This window comes from Camelus ferus, chromosome 16 (assembly GCF_009834535.1).
Source record: "Camelus ferus isolate YT-003-E chromosome 16, BCGSAC_Cfer_1.0, whole genome shotgun sequence".
NCBI lineage: Eukaryota > Metazoa > Chordata > Mammalia > Artiodactyla > Camelidae > Camelus > Camelus ferus.
This window is the reverse complement of record NC_045711.1, coordinates 2,982,818-3,003,192: the sequence shown is the minus strand read 5'-3', so window position 1 is coordinate 3,003,192 and position 20,375 is coordinate 2,982,818. Positions and strand designations below refer to the sequence as shown.

The 20,375-nt window shown below is 47.6% G+C and overlaps 2 long non-coding RNA genes across 2 annotated transcripts in view; one reads left to right on the top strand and one right to left on the bottom strand.

Annotated features, from left to right (window-relative positions):
- LOC116669259 overlaps positions 1-20,375 on the top strand; it is a 118,308-nt gene that overhangs the window by 15,403 nt on the left and 82,530 nt on the right. The window lies entirely within an intron of this gene.
- LOC116669260 lies at positions 135-8,170 on the bottom strand. The gene is made up of 3 exons (XR_004326596.1): positions 8,089-8,170; positions 1,567-1,570; positions 135-146 (listed from the first exon to the last, which is right to left on the bottom strand). It is a non-coding gene; the product is annotated as an uncharacterized LOC116669260 (long non-coding RNA).

Sequence of the window (20,375 nt, the reverse complement as noted above, 5' to 3'; positions counted from 1 at the left end):
GAGCTGAATGGTAACAACAGTGGCAGGCTTGTCCTGGACTGGCCTCACTCTGGCCAAAATCCCCTGGTGAACATGGCAGACCCCAGGAGGGAGCAGGCCACCTAGGTTAGAAGCTAAGGAAGACAGATGAGGGGGTGCTCTTCCGGCTTCAACCACGTGGGCATGCAGCACACACCACGCCTGCCTGTTAAGCCTCTTGGTTGCAAGTGACAGGAAACCTTTCTCAGACTGGTGAGTGTCACAAAACAAGGGGAATTATTGGTTCTCATAATGGAATAGTTCAGGTATGGATCTGGCTTCAGGTGCAGTTTGATTCAGGGCCCAGATGACATCACCGGAAGTCATCTCTCAATTCGGTTCCATGTGGTTGTCTCCATTCTTTAGCTCCATAAAGTGGCAAAAATAGCTGTGTTGTACTAGGATGGATAAGAACACACTACAGTGGAAAGGAAGGCACTTCTGTTTCTCAGAAGCCCCAGCTTTCATTGGCTCTGATTGGTTCATATGCCCACCTTGGAATCAGTCACTGTGGCTGGAGGTGAGGGTGGGGGACTCAAAGATTGAATTAATCCAGAGCCCATCCCTGGAGTTATGGGTGGTACAGTTCCAGCAAACCACCTAGGGGTGGGGAAGGAGTAGTGTCCAAAAGGGAGTTTGGGATTTGGTTTTGAGAAGGAGCAATGAGTGCTAGGCCACCAATAGCAATGTCCCCCCTACACAAGCTCCCCCAGCAAAGCAAACCTCGATGTCATTCAGAAACCCCAGCCTTGATTCTGAATTTTCCTTTCTACCCCTCTCCTTTCATCTCATCCCATTTCACTTCTGAACTTGTAGCTCAGGCTCTGTGTTAGGTCAGGGTCCCTAGAAGCAGAGCCTGAGACAAGGATTTGGGCATCTGTTCTTTCTTGGGGGTGTGGTCTCAGGAGAAAGGGCATGAGAGAAGCAGAATTAGGCAGGGGAAGGAGCTAAGCAAGGATGCAGTCTCAGCTGGACTCCAGCATCAGCCTGACCCCCCAGGGAGCTCTGGGCAGCAGTTGCACCTGAGTTGGTCACTCCTCGAGGCAAGGAAGCCAGCCTTTTGCACTCCTCTCCTCCCATCATGCCAGTCACTCAGTGGTTATGGGCTACCCAGGCGTGCATAACCTCCCAGGAAGCAGCTCCCATTCACCAAGGGTGATTCTCCAGAGGTGGGAGCAGCTAAGAGCCATTAGTAGCTAACACAGCAGCAAAGGGGGTTTTGGCAGAGTCCACTCCAAGCTCCTTGCCTCACCCTCCAGACTGAACACTTAGTCCTGTTTCCTTGGCAGTGACCTGACTCCCTCTGTGACCCCCTGGGCTAAATCACCTTCATGCTCCTCTGGTTGCTTATAAATGCCTCTCCAAGCTTGGTAGACTCTAAGGGCCTCCTACCTTTGACACTGTTCCCAAGGTGGCCCATGCTCCTACCTGGCCCCTGGAGCAGGAACCAACCAGACAGAGGTGCCCTGCCCTCGGGGAAGCAGCACTTACATGGGGCTGCCATGGAGGAGGGCAGAGTCCCTGGCTGCCTGGTCTCCTCTGCCTCACTCTCCTCTAGTCTGACCTTCATCTGCTACGTCAGCATTGGGATTGCTGGGAAGACATGATGGCATCTGCCCCCTCCTAGTGAGCGCATTTGAGCCTCCTTCCAGAATGGTCAATTCTGTTGGCCCTTCCAGTTCCCCGGCCCTGGATTCTTTAAGCAGCTGATCCCCGCTGACAAGAGTGGTTCAAATGAACTCTCGCCAGGTGCCAACTGCCTTTGATGGCTTCACTCTGCCTTGTTTGGGGGCTTGGCTCATCTACTTTAAGAGTGGCCACCCTATGCAAACTTAAAGGACAAACAACAGATGTTTGCAGACATAGGACCAACAAAGGGTTAACACTGTAATATACAAAAAAGTTTTATAAATCAATAATTATATATATGGACGCTGCAATAAAAAATTGGTCAAAGGACTTGAACAAGCAATATTATAAAAGAAGTAGAAATTGTCAATATGCATATGAGAAGGTGCCTGACCTCACTAGTAATCAAAGAAATTCAAATTAACGCAGCCATGAGGAATCATTTTTTTTTTTGCTTTTCCAATTGGCAAATATTCCTGTGAGGGTGTTGAGAAATGGCCACCCTCATTCCCTGTTGATGGGACAACAGGAGCGTAAAAAGCTACATTTCTGGAAAGCAATTTAGAAACCCTTGGCAACCCTTAAAAGTGTGCCTAACCTTGGAATCTGCAATTCAACTTCTTGGAATTTATCCTAAGGAAACATTGGAAGATGTGCCCAAGGATGTATGTGCAGTGATGTTTATCTCAGCACTATTTATAATAAAAAAAAAAAAGGAAATGACTTAATGATCCTTTAATAGAGAATTGATTGAATCAATCATGGCTCCCTCGTAGAGTGGAATTTTATGCAGCCTTTAAAAATCTTGATGCACATCTGTGTGAACCGACATCAGAAGAGTCCAATGATGCATTAAATTTTTTTAAGTTACAAAATACATAGAGTATGTTTTATCTGTGTTGAATTTTATACCTACATGTGTACAGAGGCCCAGGAAGGTATCTGGAAGTGTGTTCACCAGTTTCTGGGTGGTAGGAACAGTGGGTTCTGTGGTTTGTGCCTTCTTAGGGTAACCAGTGCCACATGGCCCTTTGGGCTTGCCACACTCACCCCTTCTCACGCTGGTAAAGTTGACTCACCCCGGGGTTTAAATGACTGGCTGTGCCCCTTGAAGAGACTTGAGGGCATTGATCATGGTGACCCAAACTAGTGTGGATTGTTCTGGGGCTCCTGACTGTGTTACATAACAAAGTCCTCCAAAAACATATTGGTGTAAAACAATCACTTTATAACAGATTCTGTTGTTAGGAACTTGGAGAGTGCACAGTGGAAATGGCTTATCTCTGATCCGCCAAATCTGGCGCCTCAGCTGGGAACTTGGAGATGACCAGAACAGCCAGGGGCTGGAGCCACCTGGAGAGTTCTCACTCACACGTCTGACACCTGGGATGACTCAGAGGCTGGGCTTGGCTGGAACTGTCAACAGGAACACCTACTCTTGGGCTTCGCGTGGCTTGGGCTCTGACTGCGTGGCAGCCGGGTTACAAGGAGGAGTGTCTTCAAGAGGCAGAATCTGGAGAATATTTTGAGAGATGAAGGCATAAGCTGCTTCTGTCATAGCCTCGGAAAATCATGCTGGTGTCACCTCCATCACATTCTATTGATCACAAGTGTGTCACTACAGCCAGTTCCTATCCAAGGGGAGGGGAGCTAGACTCCACGTCTGGTTGATGGGAAGAGCAAGGCCACATTGCAGAAGAGCACGTGAGACGGGAGATAGTGTGGGCTCCTGTGGAAAAGGCGGTTGGCCACAGACATCCTTTCTTCCCCGCTGGACTCAAAAGTTGAGAGATGTGAGATACGGAATAGCCACAGCCACCTTGGAACCACAAAGAGGAAGCCTGCGCAGAAAGCCAGCTTGGAGGAGAGCCAAGGGATGTGGGAGAGCTAGAATGAGAGAGGATGAGACGGACGGGGAAGGGAGTCAATGAGAGAGAGGGAAAGGAGAGAGACCAGGTCCAGAGGGCATCACCAGAAGCGAACCCCACCCCTGCCCCCTCAGTCCTAGGAGCCAATAATCCCCTTATGGCTAAGCCAGTTTGAGCTGGGTTTTCTAGCTCTTGTAGAAGAAATGGTCCTTATCAGTATAAAGGGATTTTATATGAAATCCTTTTTTATACTTTTTTTCATATTTTTTATACTTTTTCATATTGCTTGAATTTTCTACAATGAGTTTATCATATTTTCAGTGTTTAAAAATTTTAAACTAAACGACCTTTTGTGAGTCACCAATGGCAACAACCATGACTTTAATAACCTCCCATTTTGATCGATCAGAAGACTAAAATCCTTTGCCTCCCATTATCTTTTGTTTGTCGGAGTGCAGCCCGCACACTCCCGTCCCACCATCCCTCACCAATTCCTCAGTGTCCTCCGAGCGTCAGGCACTTTCTAGTTATTTCACTCAGTGCACAAGGAGGCTGTGGGAGGATTCTGGCACCGTGTGCGTGGTTGCTGGCCTCCAGAGCCCCGAGTCCAGGGAGGAGACGGAAGTGGGCAGAATCAATCTGATCAAGGGCTATCAGTGCTAGCGTGGAAGAAGATGGGAGAATTTGGAGAAAGAGAGGGAAATTCTTACTAAAATGGAGATGAAGGGGCATTCCAGGCAGAGGGACCAGCTTGAGCAAAGGCCTGGTAGGGAGACCATATGATGTATAAAAGCAAGTGACTGCAGAATAGCATGATGTGGGGGCTTCGGGAGAGACCTAGATGACAGGTTGGAGCCTTGGCTGGGAGGGCCTTGAATGCCGGGGTAAGGAGTTTGGGCTTTATCTTGAGGATAAATGGGGAGACGCTGGAGGGATTTAAACAGACAAGTGTCATGATCGGATTTTGAGATGGAATGATAGCTCTGATAAAGGTATGGATAACAGATGCGAGAGGCCTGCGATCAGGTAAGCAGCTACTGCAACAGTCCAAGCAGTCAGGAGGGAGAGTCTGAGTCCCCTTGCATCCTTGTAGCTGCTCTGTCTGAGCCCCACCCAAGAGCAGACCTTCCTTACTGCCTGTGCCCAGGGCCTGTGCTTGCGGAGAGAAAGCCGTGTGGTGTCTTCCAGAGTCACACTTTGACCTTGGCCAGAGACCTCATCCTGCCAGAGCCCCATCCATTCGGGTTCCCCAGATCCTGTCTCAAGTTAGGGTGTGTGGGAGGCAGAGGGTATCTACACCTACCCTTATTCAATCCACCCAACTGAGGAATACCCAGATTGGAAGCAAGTCTTCAAAAAACAACAGCCAAAAACAATACAGACACGAGCAACAACATCACGTGCCATAAGACAGTATCAACACTTGACACAGATTGTCCCATTTCCCACCCTCCACCACCCTCTGAGGCAGATCCCATTGCCCTGCCCACTTCACAGATGAGAACACTGAGTCTCGGAGTCAGTGCAATAGCCACTCCCACTGGAGGCTCCCCCAGCCAGTTATTGCCTGAAGATTCCACCCCAGCAGCTCTGAGGTCCTTGGTCTTCACAACTGGGATGCAGTGGCCTACTTTCTCCTACTGCTGATCTGTCCCCTCCTGTCAGCAGCCCCCAACCACCCCAGTACCATCACCACTCACCCCAGCCGGGGGCGGGCTTCCTGCTCCCTTTCCACCGCCCCAGCATTCATCTCCCTGCACTGTCATGGTTTGTTTGTCTGCACTGTGGGTCCAGCCTAAGGAGAAGCAGGCAGCTCTGACTCACCATGTGGTCCCAGCACTCATCCAGAGCAGGCTCGCAATGAATGATCAGATGTTGAAGGGAGGGGTAGGCGGCTCCCCACTCCCCACCTGCTGTGGGGCCTCTGGCTCTCCAGAGGGATGGGCCGCCTCCCCAGACACCCCTGAAACTGGCCCCAGCCCTGCACGGAGGCCCGAGGAGGGTCTTTCCCAAGTCGTGTGTCCTCCATCACTGCTATCACCTCCCCACCCTCTGCCTTCTCTTTTCCAAATAAGGATCCAAGTTCAAGGGCTGCTGGTAATCTCTAAATGAAGAGAGGCTATGGGCTCAGATTCATATACCAGGGGCCCCAGCCCATAACCAACCTGGAAGAAATGAGGAGAGAGTAAGAGAGGAAAGGGACGAGCTGGAGGCAGCAGCAAAGTGCCTTCTCTTTGGGAGCCTCCTTTGAGTTGGGGATGCTGAGTAGTGGGGGAGGGACGGGGCAGCCTTCAGCAGACAAAATTGAGCAGTTGTGTGCTGCGGCCTGTGGTACTTAAACACAATAGCTGATCTAATCACTAGCCTCTTTCTCTGGGAAGCTTTTTGCTGCATTTTAGCACAGAAGAGTGTTGCCTTTCTCTCTTTTGTGGCTCGAGCTGCTATTTAAGAAAGCAAAAAAAAAAAAAAAAAAAAATCGATATGCCTTCTATGGCTTTCAGTCTTTTTCCCCCAAAAGGTGTTTCTTTGGGGAAGGGGAGAAGGTGGGCGGTGGGGTGGGGGTGGGGTAGGAATGTTTTTGTCATTCATAAGCCGTGGTGACAAATCCTTGACACCATCCACGGCTCCTATCGATCAGCTCCATTCGCGGCACCAGAGGACAAATAGAAATCATTTGTCTGTCTTGGCTCCCAAACAGCCCGAGACAAAGGGTTCGGCCAGCAATCAGCAGCTGGAGGTATTAGCAGCGGGTCAAGTTCGGAGGTCAGAGGTCAAACAGGTTGTCATCAGTTTCTCACAGCTATCAGAACAAGGGCAGGGGAGGGGGCTGAGTAAAATCCACCACCAACACAGCTGGTTCTTGTTAGCCAAATCCTGCCTCCCTGTAAAGAGAGATGGGCCAGTCGGGCCCACACCCACCCCAGGGACACCCCGGGGTGCCGGGTTTCATGGCGCTAGCGGCCAGGCCGGGAGTGTTGAGGGGCCAAGGAAGAAAAGAAGCCAGATCTGAGCCCTGCCTCCCACTGTCCATCCTTCCCACTCTCCCTGGGGAAACCCTGAGTTATTCTGTCCTGGGCCCCGAAAGAGACAGAGGGAGAGACCTTGGGTTTTCTTTGGGAGTCTGAGCAAGCAAGTTAATCCTATAAAATTGGAAGTGGCTTAGATGGCCTGGGAAACGGGATGCAGCTGGGGGATCATTGAGTCATTTTAAGTCCCTGATTACACACCACCTGTTTTGGTTTCTCTTCCCACCCTTGGGAGGAGGAGACCCAACCTGTAGGGCAAGTAACCTAGGGGGAAGATGTGGAAGGATGAGGGTGGCAAAGCCAGCCCCAGGGGAGTGACACATAGGGAGGTGACTCAGGAGTGCAGGGGAAGCATGACAAATAGGATGGCAGCTGACAGCCCCTCTCACCCAGCACTTAGCATCAAGGCCCTGGGCCTGCTGCAGAGGTGATCTCACCTAAGCACCAGTGAGAGCCCTGTGAGGGCTTATTGGTCCCATTTTACAGATGGGGAGACTGAGGCTCAGAGAAATTAGATCACCTGGTACCATTGAAGCTGCAAGGCAACCCCACCCCCAGCACACACTTGAGAAGTGGATCTCCAGGCAAGCAAAGGAAGAGGCATCTTTGATGGAGTATCTCCTCAGTGAACAGGAATCTACCTGATGAGAACACGGTGAGAGTTCTGAGTCCCTCGTCCTGTCAGCTGCTCCCTTGGTGTGACCCCTAAACACTCTATTGTCTTATGAGGTTGATCCAGAACTGGAAGTTGGGGCTCCATGGAAGAGCCCCACTCAGGGAGCGAAAGGTGGTTCAGATGTGAAGCTGACCACCAGGAGCCCAGGGCTTGACTACACGAATCAGGTGGTAAATCCAGCTCTCAGGAGCCAACCATCCCTTCTAATCAGGTAACAAGAATGATGATTCCTCTTCAGTGCCACAGAGAGACAGGAATGGTGGGTTTAGTGCCTGTCTGAAGACATGAGTGGCCTGCCCCTTCAGGGGAATTTGCTGGAACAGGGGCCCTGCCCGAGTCCAAAGGTCTCCAGGAATACTGGGGACACACTCTGATAGAGATGACTAGGGAATTCTCTGATGCACCTGTTACTTGGTCCAACTCTCTAAGGGATCTTTAAGATATGGGGGAAAAATAAAGGTACAGTGGGGAGTAAGGTTGGATAGATTGGAGTGTTTGAAAGAAGCCTTAAGAGATCCTTGGGGTAAATGTCCTTCTGAAACAGGAGCCCTTAAACATAACTAAGGGCTGTGGCTATATAGGGGTAGCAGGAGGGGTCTCCAAATCTACACACGGGATAAAACTGCATAGAACCAAATACACACGCACACACACATGCATACAAAACTGGTGAAATCTGAATAGGGCCAGTGGATTGTACCAATGTCAGTTTCCTGGCTGTGATACTGTGCTGTGGTTACGCAGGATGTTACCATTGGGGGAAACTGGATGAAGGCTATGTGAGATCTCTCTGGGGTTTTTTTTGGTTTTTTTATCCATTTACTTTTTTTTGTATTTAACTGTAAGATTTGATCATACTGACAGATAAAACAGAAATAATTCCTTTGGTGAAAACAATTGCCTCTTGGTTTTACCTCCTGGTTAATCTTTATTCTTCCTTCAAAGATTCTGATCTTCTAACCCCCACTGTCCCTTTTACCTTTCTTCCCTAGTGTTTTGGAAGTTTTGATTCCATTACTGGTTAACTTTAAATTTTTGTTTAAAAATTCTTTAACTTATAATCATTTAATGTTTTTCATTTGAGATCCTTAAATTATAAAGAGATACGTAAAGAATAATATAAGCAACATCTGTCTTCCCACCATCCATCATCAGTGTGCAGGTCAGCAGTGTATTTTGCCTCTCACCTCCAAAGCCAACCTTGTTTGCCCTGCTTACTGATACTGGAGCTGGGCCCAGTAGACACTCTCCCTTGTCAGCTGACACAATGTTCGGCTCTGTGAGTAGAGGGCACTGGAGGAGCCCTGCAAGGAGTCAGCAGTGTATTTTGCCTCTCACCTCCAAAGCCAACCTTGTTTGCCCTGCTTACTGATACTGGAGCTGGGCCCAGTAGACACTCTCCCTTGTCAGCTGACACAATGTTCGGCTCTGTGAGTAGAGGGCACTGGAGGAGCCCTGCAAGGCATAGCAGAGGAAGGGGCTTCTCTTCCTGGTTCCTGTGGGCAGTTCCTGCTCCCATGACGCAGCTGCCAGCAGCACACGGGAGACCCAGTGGCGCTCCCTCTCCAGCAGGTTACACTGACCCTGTGGGTGGCTTCCTGGTTGCCACCTGTGGGCCAGCTCTGGCTGAAGCCCCTCAGTGAACTCTGTGGGGTCCCTCTCAGGTCTGAACCTCAGTCTTGGATTGGGGGGCCCGCTTCCAAGTGTGTTCCCTCCTTGGATTCTCTCTCTTAGCCCAAGATGACGTAGCTGCTCCCCAGGTTTTCCCTTTACAGGTCTCCTTCACCCCTCTTAGTAGTTCGCCACCTTTTACTAGTTAATAATTTTTTGTATTAAACATTCTCTGTGTGGTTCCTGTCTCCGGACTCGACCCTGACTGATACATTTAGTAAAGTTACTATTTTGTGATACTTGTTTGCTTTTGTTTTATTTTAAGTGAATTACACATTGCAGGTATAGTTAAAACCCTCTCTGCCATTCTCTGTTCTATACCCTTTCCCCAAGAAGGAACCTGTTATTATGAGTTTGAGGTGAATCCTTCCATTTAAAAAAAAAAGAGGGAGAGGGTAGAGCTCAGTGGTAGAGTGTGTGCTTAGCATGCATGAGGTCCTGGGCTCAATCCTCAGCATCTCCATTAAAAAATAAATAAATAAACCTAATTACCTCCCCCACCTAAAAATAATTTTTAAAATGCTTATATCCACTCATATGTAGCCGTAAATAGTATATACTGTAGTATTTTAATATTTAAAGATATGTATAAGTGGTGTACTTTGCATATCATTCTGAGTCTTATTTTGATCCACCCCACATTACATTATTTGAAACTATCCACGTGGATGTGTATAGTCAGCCAGTCAGCCCTCCATATCCAAGGATGCAGAACCCACAGGTATGAGGGCCAACAGTACTCTGCCATTGTATAGAGGGACTTGAGCATCAGTGGATTTAATTTGTAGGGGGTGATCAACCCCCTGTGGATACCGAGGGATGACTGTATAGATCTAATTTATTCCTCTTAAACTGTTGCATAATATCCCACTGTATAAGCATATAACAGAATTCATTCCCCTATAGAGATATTCATTTATATTGCTTATATTATTTGGCCACTTGTAGACAATCATGTAATATACAGCCTGTGTATATATGTAATATACACATGCCCAAATTCTCCAGGGATCATGCCTAGAAATGGAATTTTCTGAATCGGTCTTAGAGTATATACATTTAAAAATGTTATCCAAAAAAAAAAAGTTTCTTTTGTATAGCACAGGAAACTATGCTCAATATCTTGTAATAATCTTTAATGGAAAAAATGTGAAAATGAATATATGTATGTATGTGCAAGACTGGGACATTGTGCTGTGCACCAGAGACTGACACACTGACTGCACTCCAATAAAAAAAAATGTTATTATACGCTGCTAATTTGCTCTCCAAGTGGCAGTATTTACACTTCCACCAGCTATGTATTATTTTCCTCACATCCTCACCAACACTTTATATTGTTAGACCTCTGAATTTTTCACAACCTAATGCGTGAAAAATGGCATCTCACTTCTTTTCGTGGCTTTAGTGGCCATTTGAATTTCCTCCTCTGTGAATTGTCTATTCATATTGTTTCTCTACTTTTGTGTTAGGTTGTTTATCTTTCTCGTCACAGATTATAGAAATTTTTTTACACATTCTGATAGATACATTATATATTGCAAATATCTCCCAGTAAATTGTCACCTTTTAATCTTTCTTATGGTATATTTTGCCTTAGACAAGATATAATTTTAAACAAGTTAAGTAAATCTATTTTTTCTTATATAGGTTGTGCTTCTGTCATTGTTTAAGAAATCTTTCTCTATCCTGATTATGAAAAATATTTTCCTCTCATTGGTTTTCATTTCTTAGGTCACTAAAACATCTGTACTTTATTTTTGAGAATGATGTGTTTCAGCTCTATTATTAGGCAGTCTTTCTTTCCCCTAGTGATTAGTGGGGATATCTCTAACACATGCCATTTTCCTAGAGATAGATATAAATACGTTCCTGGACTCTCTATTCTGTTGTATTGCCCATGTTAATTAGGCTGAAAAACCAAGCTGCTATAACAAGAGTTCCAACAATTATGCAACTTAAAGAACAAGGTGTATGTTTTATGCACTTGAGGTCCAAGGTGGGCTCTTCTCCAATGGAGCCATTCAGGAACACATGTTCCTTCCATCTTCTGGCTTAGTCATTCTCTGCTGATGTCTGGGTCACTGCCACTTGTGGATTCCAGTCTTGGGGAAGGAAGAAGAAAGAGCATAGAGAAGATATTCCTGCTGCTTTAAGAGTGGTAGCCCAGAAGAGGAACACACCACTTCTACTCAAATTTCATCAGTGACAACATTTTCTAATGGCCTCACCTAACTGCAGAAAGGACTGGGAAATGCCATGCCCATTTAGCCCACCGCTTGCCTAACTACCACTCCCTGGCCATGCAAGACGGGAAAAGTGGATTTCGGTGGACAGCTAGCATCTCCGTCCCAAACCTTCACCCGTGTCACACTGTTTGAATTACTATTCTCTCCTGTTAGTAGCTCCTTCATGTTGGCAAACGGCCACCCTGGCCCCAAGTGTCCCATCCTTACACGCTGTTGGCTAGTTATCTACTAGCTGCATTATAAATTACCCCAAAAGGTAGTGGCTTAAACAATAAACTTCCAAGTGAAGATGACAGAGCAGAAAGATGGCATCACTCAGCCTTTGAATTAACTAACCCTGCCACAGAACATCTTATAATAGAGATAATGAATCCCCTTACAGTTGAAGCTCATTTGATCTGGGTTTTCTGTTACTTAGTAGCTGAAAGTAACCTACCTGATACATATTTTATATTTTTAAATACGTTCTGTATCACTCAGGATGAACTCAATTTTGCTACAATAATAACCGGCAAATTCCCAGTAGTTTAAAACAGTAACAGCTTATTTCTCTCTCATACTGCCAGTCCATCACAGCTGGCTAGGAGCTCTGCCCTATACCAGTCTAGACCACCAGCTAATGGAGCAGCCTGTATCTGGAACGGTAGGGGTTGCCATGGCAGAGAGAAAGAAAGGTCTAGATGGTTTTGTGTCCATAATTAAATATTCCACCCTGGAAGTGACACAGATCGCTTCAGCTCACAACTCGTTGGTCCCAGGGAACCAGAAAGAACCAAGAAGCATAACCCTACCATGTGCCAAAGAGCTGGAAATAGCTGGTGACAGCACTAATAACCATGACGTGTGCATTTAAGTTTATAAATTTCCCTCTAAATACTGCTTTAACTGCTCCTTACAAATGTTGCCTCATATTTTCATTATCATTCTTAAGTAAACTTGTAATTTGAGAATAGTTTTACAAAAAAATTGTGAAGTTGGTACCTAAAACGTTCCCCTATGCCCCACACCCAAGTTTCTCTATGTTAATATCTTACATTAGTGTGGTACATTTGTCACAATCAGTAGATCACTATTGGTATGTCATTTTTAACTAAACTCCACACTTTATTCAGATTTCCTTAGTTTTTACCTAATGTCCTCTTTCTGTTCCAGGATCTCATTCAGGATATGACATTACATTAACCATCATGCCTCCTTAGGCTCTATTTGTCTCTGATGGTTCCTCCGGCTTTTCTTGCTTTTTCATGACCTTGACAGTTTTAAGGAGTATCGGTCAGGTAGAATGTTCCTCAACTGGGATACACCTGATGTTCTTTCTCATGATTAGACAGGGGTTATGGGTTTTTGAGGGAGACCACAGAGGGAGAGTGCTGCTCTCATCACATCATACTGAGGGTCCCCACCAGCAACGTAACTCATCACTGATGATGATCTTGAGCACCTGGTTGAGGTAGCACTTGTCAGATTTCTCTACTGTGAGGTTGCTCTTTTCTCTCCCTTCCCATACTGTACTCTTTGGAAGGAAGTCACCGTGTACAGCCCACACCTAAGGCAAGAGGAGTTATGCTCCATCTCCTTGAAGGCAGAGTATCTACATTATTTGGAATTTTTCTATACAGATTTGCCTATCCTCCTTATTAATTTATTCAGCCATTTATTTATAGCAGTACAGACTCATAGATATTTATTTACTTTGGATTATAATCTAACACTACTTTTTTTTTTTTTCCTCAAATTGTTCCAGCTTTGGCCATTAGGAGTTCCTCAGTGGGCCTCCTACATCTCCTAGACACACCCCCATAAGTGGGAGTTGTTGCACATTGGAGCATTTTCTTACTTTCTGGCAAAACAAGACGCTCCAGGATCGTCTTGTGTATTTCCTGCCCCAGTCCTAGAATCAGTCATTTCTGCAAAGATCTCTGGTTCCTTTCCCTGGAGAATGGTATTAGAAACCAAGATCTGAGTAGTAGGGGTGACCATTACTACCAGGGTCATTGTTTCTAGGCCCTACCAGCTGGCAGAGCAAAGAACTATATGTGTGTGGACTAACTCATGTTTGCATACATAGCTATATAAAATTCTGTATGTAACCTGTCTGTATCTGTTTTAAACTGAACATAAATCCATCCTGATGTCTCCAACTCTAATCCACATGGATCATTCTAGCCTCAAACTCTTGCTTGTCTGTTAACTTCCCACTACAACAGTGAGAAGCCCATCCATTAACTTAAATGTTCGAGTCCAATATATACATATAGTGGTTCAGAATTAACCCTTTCCTTATCATTTAATTCTAAATACTTAATTTTCATTGATTTATTCTTTAACCACGGATTATTTGGCAGCTTGTTTGTCAGTCTCAAAACAGAAGGTCTTGATAGATCTCTTTCTGTGTTTGACCTCTAATTTTCTTGCATGTGGTCTGAAAACATGTTCTGTGTAATGCTGATTCTCTGGAATGTTTTGAGACACCCTCTAGAAGCTAATATATATTCAATTTTGGTAACAGTTCCAAATGTGATTGGAAAAATGTATAAATTTTGGTACATTTATTCTATGCCATTAAAAACATCATTATGAAAATGCAGAAAGTATACAAATGTTTGAGATAATGTGAAATAAACAAAAAGAACGCTAAATACATGCTATATTTAGAGCACTGTAAACTATTCAGGCATAAAAACAAAAGACAGGAAAAGAATAAGCAAAAATGAAAATAAGTACTGACAAATCTTGGTAGGATTCAGTTTTTTCTCTTCTTGAAATTGTATTTTATGTTGTTTTATTGTTTCTATAATTTATAAAACTCTAAAAAAAAAAATCATCCCAGAAGATATTGGTTTGATAAATTAACAAAGGATCAAAAGCATTTAATTCTCTAGACATTTGAGCCCCTGCTAGGTGTTGGGCACCATGCTGGATCCTAGGGATCTGGGAATGAGAAGTCAAGGTCATTTCCCTCAGAGACTCTTAGATCAAGAGAAGCAAATGAAACACAAGTAACTTCTACACAAGGGCAGATAGTGAGGGGCTCTGAAGAGATCCATACCCGGGGCAGCTGTAAGGCAGGATTGGGAGAGATTTAGATTCAGCAGGGGGGATGGAGTATGCAGTGTCCTTGGGAGACTAGTGGGAACGCTAGAGGAGCTCAAGGATCTGTGTGTGGACACAGGGAGGGACCACAGGCCAAGGGGAGGCCTTGGATAAGAATAAAATTTGATGTTTGCATAGACAGTAACTTATAGAATCTCCTAACACGCACACACACACACACAGTCTCATTGCTATTTACCAGTATCTATGTTCTTTACCCTGTGAGGCAGATATTACTGTTTTTATACCCATTTTTAACAGAGTTGGAAACTGAGGTTCAGAATGGGGAAGCATCTTATCCAAGGTTACACAAGCCAGGACTTAGATACCAGTTTTCTAGTTCCAGTTCCATGTAAACGCCCCTTAGAAAACAACTGCTTTGCAGTGTACTTAGAGCCATAAAGACGGCTCAATAAAGCCATCTCACTCGGGCAGAAAGAATATTATCAAATGTCTTCGCAAGGAGGAGCTGTTGTGAAAACAGATATTGAGGGTCAAGTGAGGTGGGCAGCTGGGCAGAGCCAAAACCTAGTTGGATGTTTTGTGAAATTAGACTCCTGTCCTTTGTTGGCCACGGAAGGGGCCCATCCAGCTGCCCCAGAGGAACCAGACCGCAGCACCACTGCAGCCATGGGCCCATGCCAGGGGTTCACGCTGGGTTCCTGTTCCAAATCCAGTTGAAAAAAAGATGGTGTACACATTTTTGGTATGTCAGTGTGTATCACCATTAAAGGGATTATTTCAAACATCGTAAGACTTGAAGGATGAAAAAGTTGCCCAGGAGAGGAGCGTTCTAAGCTGAAGGAAGAGAGTGTGGGAAGGCCTTGGGCTAGACAGGAGCTGGAGGCTCTGGAGGATTGGAAGCCTAAAGCTGGCCATGGGGCTGGGGCCAGAGAGAGGTGGCTGTGGTCAGGGGAGGTAGGCATGTGCCCACTGACAAATAAATAAAATAGAAATGCATATAAATGAATATAGGTGGAGTCTAGAGAATAATACAAATGAATCTATATGCAGAACAGAAATACACTCACAGAAAACAAACTTACGGTTACCAAAGGGGAAAGGGGAATGATGGGGGATAAATTAGGAGTATGAGATTAATAGATACACACTACTATACATAACATAGATAAGCAACAAGGATTTACTGTATAGCACAGGGAACTATATTCAACATATATACAACCTATAATGGAAAATAATCTGAAATATATATAATAACGGAATCACTTTGCCGTTCACCTGAAACTAATGCAATAAAAAAAAAAGATGCAAATAAGTGAATAATAACCGAAATGCATTACAAGAGCCAATCATCACCTCCAGGCTCCTACCCCCTCCCCACCCCACCCCCAAAGTTCGGTACAGCATATAGACATCATCCTGAACTCACTGGGAGTCAGAAAGACAACTCAGAGGGCCAGCACACCCTGCGTTCTGGGAGTCCCCGCCACCATGCTGGATTCCTGGTGCCGGGCCTCAGCTCCAGGGCCCTCAACTGGAGAGGATGATACCAAGGTTTAGAATTCAGGGGAGATAATGGCTGGAAGGTGTGCACGACTGCCAGCGCCCCGCTTCTGTCCTGCTGCTGTCTTCTCTTTCAGTCCACCTGGGACGCTCCTAAGTGGAGGGTTAGTGCCATGGGGAAGCCTCGAGTTGCAGCGTGCGGAAGCCTGGGTGTGATTCCCGCCACTCTCTGTTAGCCGTCCCTGGGCCAGCTGTGACTCTGGGTGCCTCCATGTCTGCACCTGTGAAAATGGGGACAATCACTCCATGCATTTTGACTTGCGGGGGAGGGAAGTCTGTAAGTAAGAGAATTAAGTCACTTTAAGCACCTGGCATTGAGTGGAGCTTGGCACGTAATAAGCACTCAATAAACGTGGTGTTATTTCTATCCCACTTCCGTGGCTGGGGAAATGATAAGCAGGACAGACAGGGACAGGATGGTTACAGGCCTTTGCGGGTGCGTCCCTCCCTCCCTCCCTGCCCTGACCCGCATCCCCATCCTTCCGGCTTGGCCAAGGGCAGCGCCAAGGGCGGCCGCCGAGGCAGCAGCTGCCTGGGGCGGAGAGCCACCCCCACCCCAGTCGGCGAGCGGATCCTCCGGAGCATCCAACTTCATTTCCACTTCAATTTTATCAGCGGCCGGGAAGCCGAGCGGGAGATAGGAGACCGGCCCTGACACGAATTAGCCCGGAGATTGCCCGATACGCCGGCCCGGGCTCCGGCGGCTCGCGCGCGCTCGTCTCCCTCGCCTCTCCTTTGTGTCGCCTTGCGGCGCTCAGCCCGCAGCCCTCACTCCCGCTGCGCCCGCCAGGGGCCAGCCAGCTTGTTTGCATTTGGCCACGTTTACCAGACCGAGGCGGGCAGCGGCGCAGGGCTCCCACCCCCGCAGGGCCAGGCAAGGTCACCCTGGGGCTGTCCTTCCCAAGCCCCTCAGCTTCCAATGGGCGGGGTGGAGGCACGGTGGGGTGGCGGGAGCGCATCCGATGGGGGCGTCCGACTTGGGGACCTGTCTCTGTACAGGACCTTTTACAAGCCATCCTCTTTAATCTTCCCAAGAACCCTGAGAAATGAAGAGATAAAGGAAACTGAGGCCCAGAGAGGCAATGGTACTTGCCCAAGGTCACATTGCTATTAAGCGGTCTGGCCAAGAGTTGGCCTCAAATTTGTTCCTTCCAAGAGCCTTGGTGAGGGGTGGGTCCAGCATATTTACACAATCTGTATTCCCCCTTTTCCTACTACAGAAGCCACGGGAATTAATTACTCCCCAAATTTATTGCAAGAGAGGAGGCCCAGTAAAATGAGGACCAAGGAGACCCTCAGGGTTTCCAGAGGGGGTAGGGTAAGGGCTTCCTTCCACTCCTGTACCCACGTGCCCCCCACTGTGACACATCACCTCCCAAGATCCCTCCCCACTTTTCCCTACAATCTCTACCCTCACTGTGAGAGAAACCCTTTGCTCTGGGACCCAGGGGGGCTCTCCCAGCTCCTCCCCAGGCCTGGGGGAGGGGAGGCTAGTCCTGCCTGGCTCCCCACCTCTGTTTCCGGGGTGCTTCTGGGGAAAATTTATGTCCCTCTCAGGTTTGGGAACCGATCCCACACTAAAAAGAAAGAAGAAAGAGAGAAAGAAATGATTTTAATTTTTTTTAGGTCCAGAAATGAAGCAGAAGTGAGTAAATTTTAATGAAACGGTGCAAAAATGACATCATTTACTCAGAAATCATTAATTTGTCAGCATTAATATTTCAGCTACAACATTGCCTGTCATTTTGTGCCTGCAATGACTGATAAATCTATAAAAGCGTGCTGCTAATTTACTGAATATTTATGTGCAGTGTCATTTGCAGAGTAAGAATGGAATTTATTTCGTGCCGAGTTCTGCGGGAGAACATTCCCCACAAACCTTCACCCTGGTGGGTGGGGGAGGGCAGGGGGAGATTCCAAACTTCCTGGAAAACTGGTGACAAGATGAGGACAAAGGGGGCCCCAGGGCTCACCACCCCCAGCTCCAGCGCATAGGGAAGGACTATCTCACGTTTGCCCTGGTGGTGCAAAGGCACTTTGGAAATACCCTTCCCTCCCCCATCCTGGCAAGTCCAAATTTTACCTTCAAATGTTTCTGCTCCCAGGAAGACACCCTGGATTCTGCTGCCCCCACATGACATTGGGGTGCGGCTACTGCTCAGTGAGTGTGGGGTAGGCCCTTAGTACTGAGGATGGCAGGGCAGGTGGGCTTCAGGTCCTGGGTAAGTTATCAAAAGAGGGCAAAAGAGAAGAAGTCAAGTGCTGGGTGCAGGAGTCAGGCAGCCTGAACTCCAATTCTGGCTCTGTGAATGGTCGCAGAAGTCCGGGTCTCAGTGTCCTCCTCTGGAACATGGGGACACTACCAATTTTTGTTCCTGGAGACTCTGGGGACTGACGGACCTAATGCACAGAAGGCTCCGAGCAGAGGACTCGGGGAACATTTGCTGCTTTTTTCGTTGAAGGAATCACTACCACAGTCCCTGCTCCTGAAGTGTCCCTTTCCTGGCTGGGAAGTAGAGGACCCTGAGACCCCATCCCCAGAGTCCTGATAGGAACATGACCTTGCTCCTTGTTCCCCTGTGTGGGTCTGCTGCCTCAAAGGAGAGCCTCTCCCCACTGCCTCCTTATTTCCACATGCTTGAGTGACCAGAATTCCAGAGGATCTATCCAGAAGTAGCTGCCTAAAGCACCTAGGTGTTGCTTCCCTGGCCCTGGGGGGCTGTTTGGGGAAAGGATGGCTGTCCTTTGAAATGCCTCCATTTTACAGAGAGCAAAATCAAGGCTCTGAGAGGGGCTCCCGAGCCTGACGCCCCCTCGCCTCCGCTTCCCCATCCCCATCCCCCATCCCAACAGGAGCACAAATCACAAGCCTTCGAGTTTTGCACAATTTTGCTCAATTTCCTGCCTGAATGGCATGGGGCCTGACCCTCTGCAGGTGCTCAGGAAATGTTCGTGGAATCAATAAAGAACAGCTAAATCTCCCATCTTCTGAGGGCTCTTTGTCTCTTCCCTCCCCCCAGCTCCCCACACTCCGTCAGGGGCGGACTTCGGTGGTGGTGGTGGTGGTGGTGGTGGTCGTGGTGGTGGTGATAGTGATGGTGGTGGCGGCGTCCTCCTCTGTAATCCCTCTCACATTGTTCCTTTTTCTTCTTTGCCACTGCCACTGCTCCAGTGGAGTCCTCCATTAAGGCTTACCTGGACCACTGCAGGAGTCTGGTCATGGATCTCCCTGCCTCCATTTCCCCACTCCGAAGCCGTCAGCACAGAGCCGCCGGAGCTCTGTAAGGAGCAGTCCTGGGACTGCCACTCCCCAACTCCAGGGGGTCCAGTGACTCCCCGCTGCCTGGTTATGATGGTGCAGTCCCAGACCCTCCTGCCCTGCTCCTCTCTGTTCTCTCACAGCTCCCCCTTTAATTTATGTATCCCCGAGTAATCTGGTCTCCAAGCCTTCACTGACCCTTCTGCTGGAGATCCCTCCATTCTTCACGGTCAAGTCTAGTGTGTCCTTCAAGGTCCAGAAAAGCTCGAGAAAGCTTCCTGATCCCCTCAGAAGAATTCCTCCTCAGCCCAAGCAGGGCCGAGGGGCAGGGAGGCACATTTCCTCCCAAGAGGACCCTGGTGAAGAACCTTTCAGCTAGAGGGGAGGGGCGCCCATTGTCTGAATCCAGGCCGAGCACTGGGTTGGTGGTCAGGGCACCTGGGCTCTCGTTCTGATAGTTTAACACTGGGTGGCCTGGACCTTGCCACACTCTGTCTATGAAATGGGCGAGTCCAGCTCTCTCCAGTCCATATGAGTCTGTCGTGTCCACAGCTGCATCCCAGCACCAAGCATTGTGCAAGGTATATAGCAGCTGCTCAGTAGATGCTCACTGAATGCCCTCCATGCCAAGATTCTGTGGTTCTCTGACTCAGTGTTATCCAGGTAGACCTCTGGGGGCTCACCGAGGACAGGCAGAGGGGACTGCTGGGATACTGTCATTGAAGAGCAACACACTTTCACATAAATGATGTTATTTAACCCTTACAGCCACCCTTTGAGCTGGACTTTCCTGTCCCCATTTCACAGATGAGGAAGGTGAGGCTAGAAGGTTAAGTGACCTGCTCGGGCCTCACACCCAGGCTCTTGGCTCCAAATCTAGTGCCCTTCCTGCTGCATCCAAATGCTTTCCTTTGCTCTTAGAATAAACCCCAGTCCTCCGTGGCCTACGAGGCCCTGCATGATGGGGCTCCCGTGACCCTCTCTAAGCTCACTCTCACACTGCATCAGAGCCACACTGGCCTCCTGGCTGTTTCTTTCACACTCTAAGCTCTCTCCCATCTCTGGGCCTTTGCACCTGCTGTTCCCTCTGCCTGGAAGAAGTTCATCCTCACCATCCATCTCTAATGTCACCTTCTTAAAAGGGCTTCCACACCCACCCAACCTGAAACGGGTGTTTATTTCCTTTGCCTCCTCCACCACCTGAAATGGTCTTTTATGTCTGTGTCCTCCACAAGGGTGGGGACTTTGCTGCCTTGCTCACCCCTGTAGGCCCAGCGCCTGGCTGAGGGTGGCTGTTGGTTAGGTAGATCTATGCCTTGTGGCTCCGCCTGGATGTGTTAGTAAAACTGTGAGCTCCTG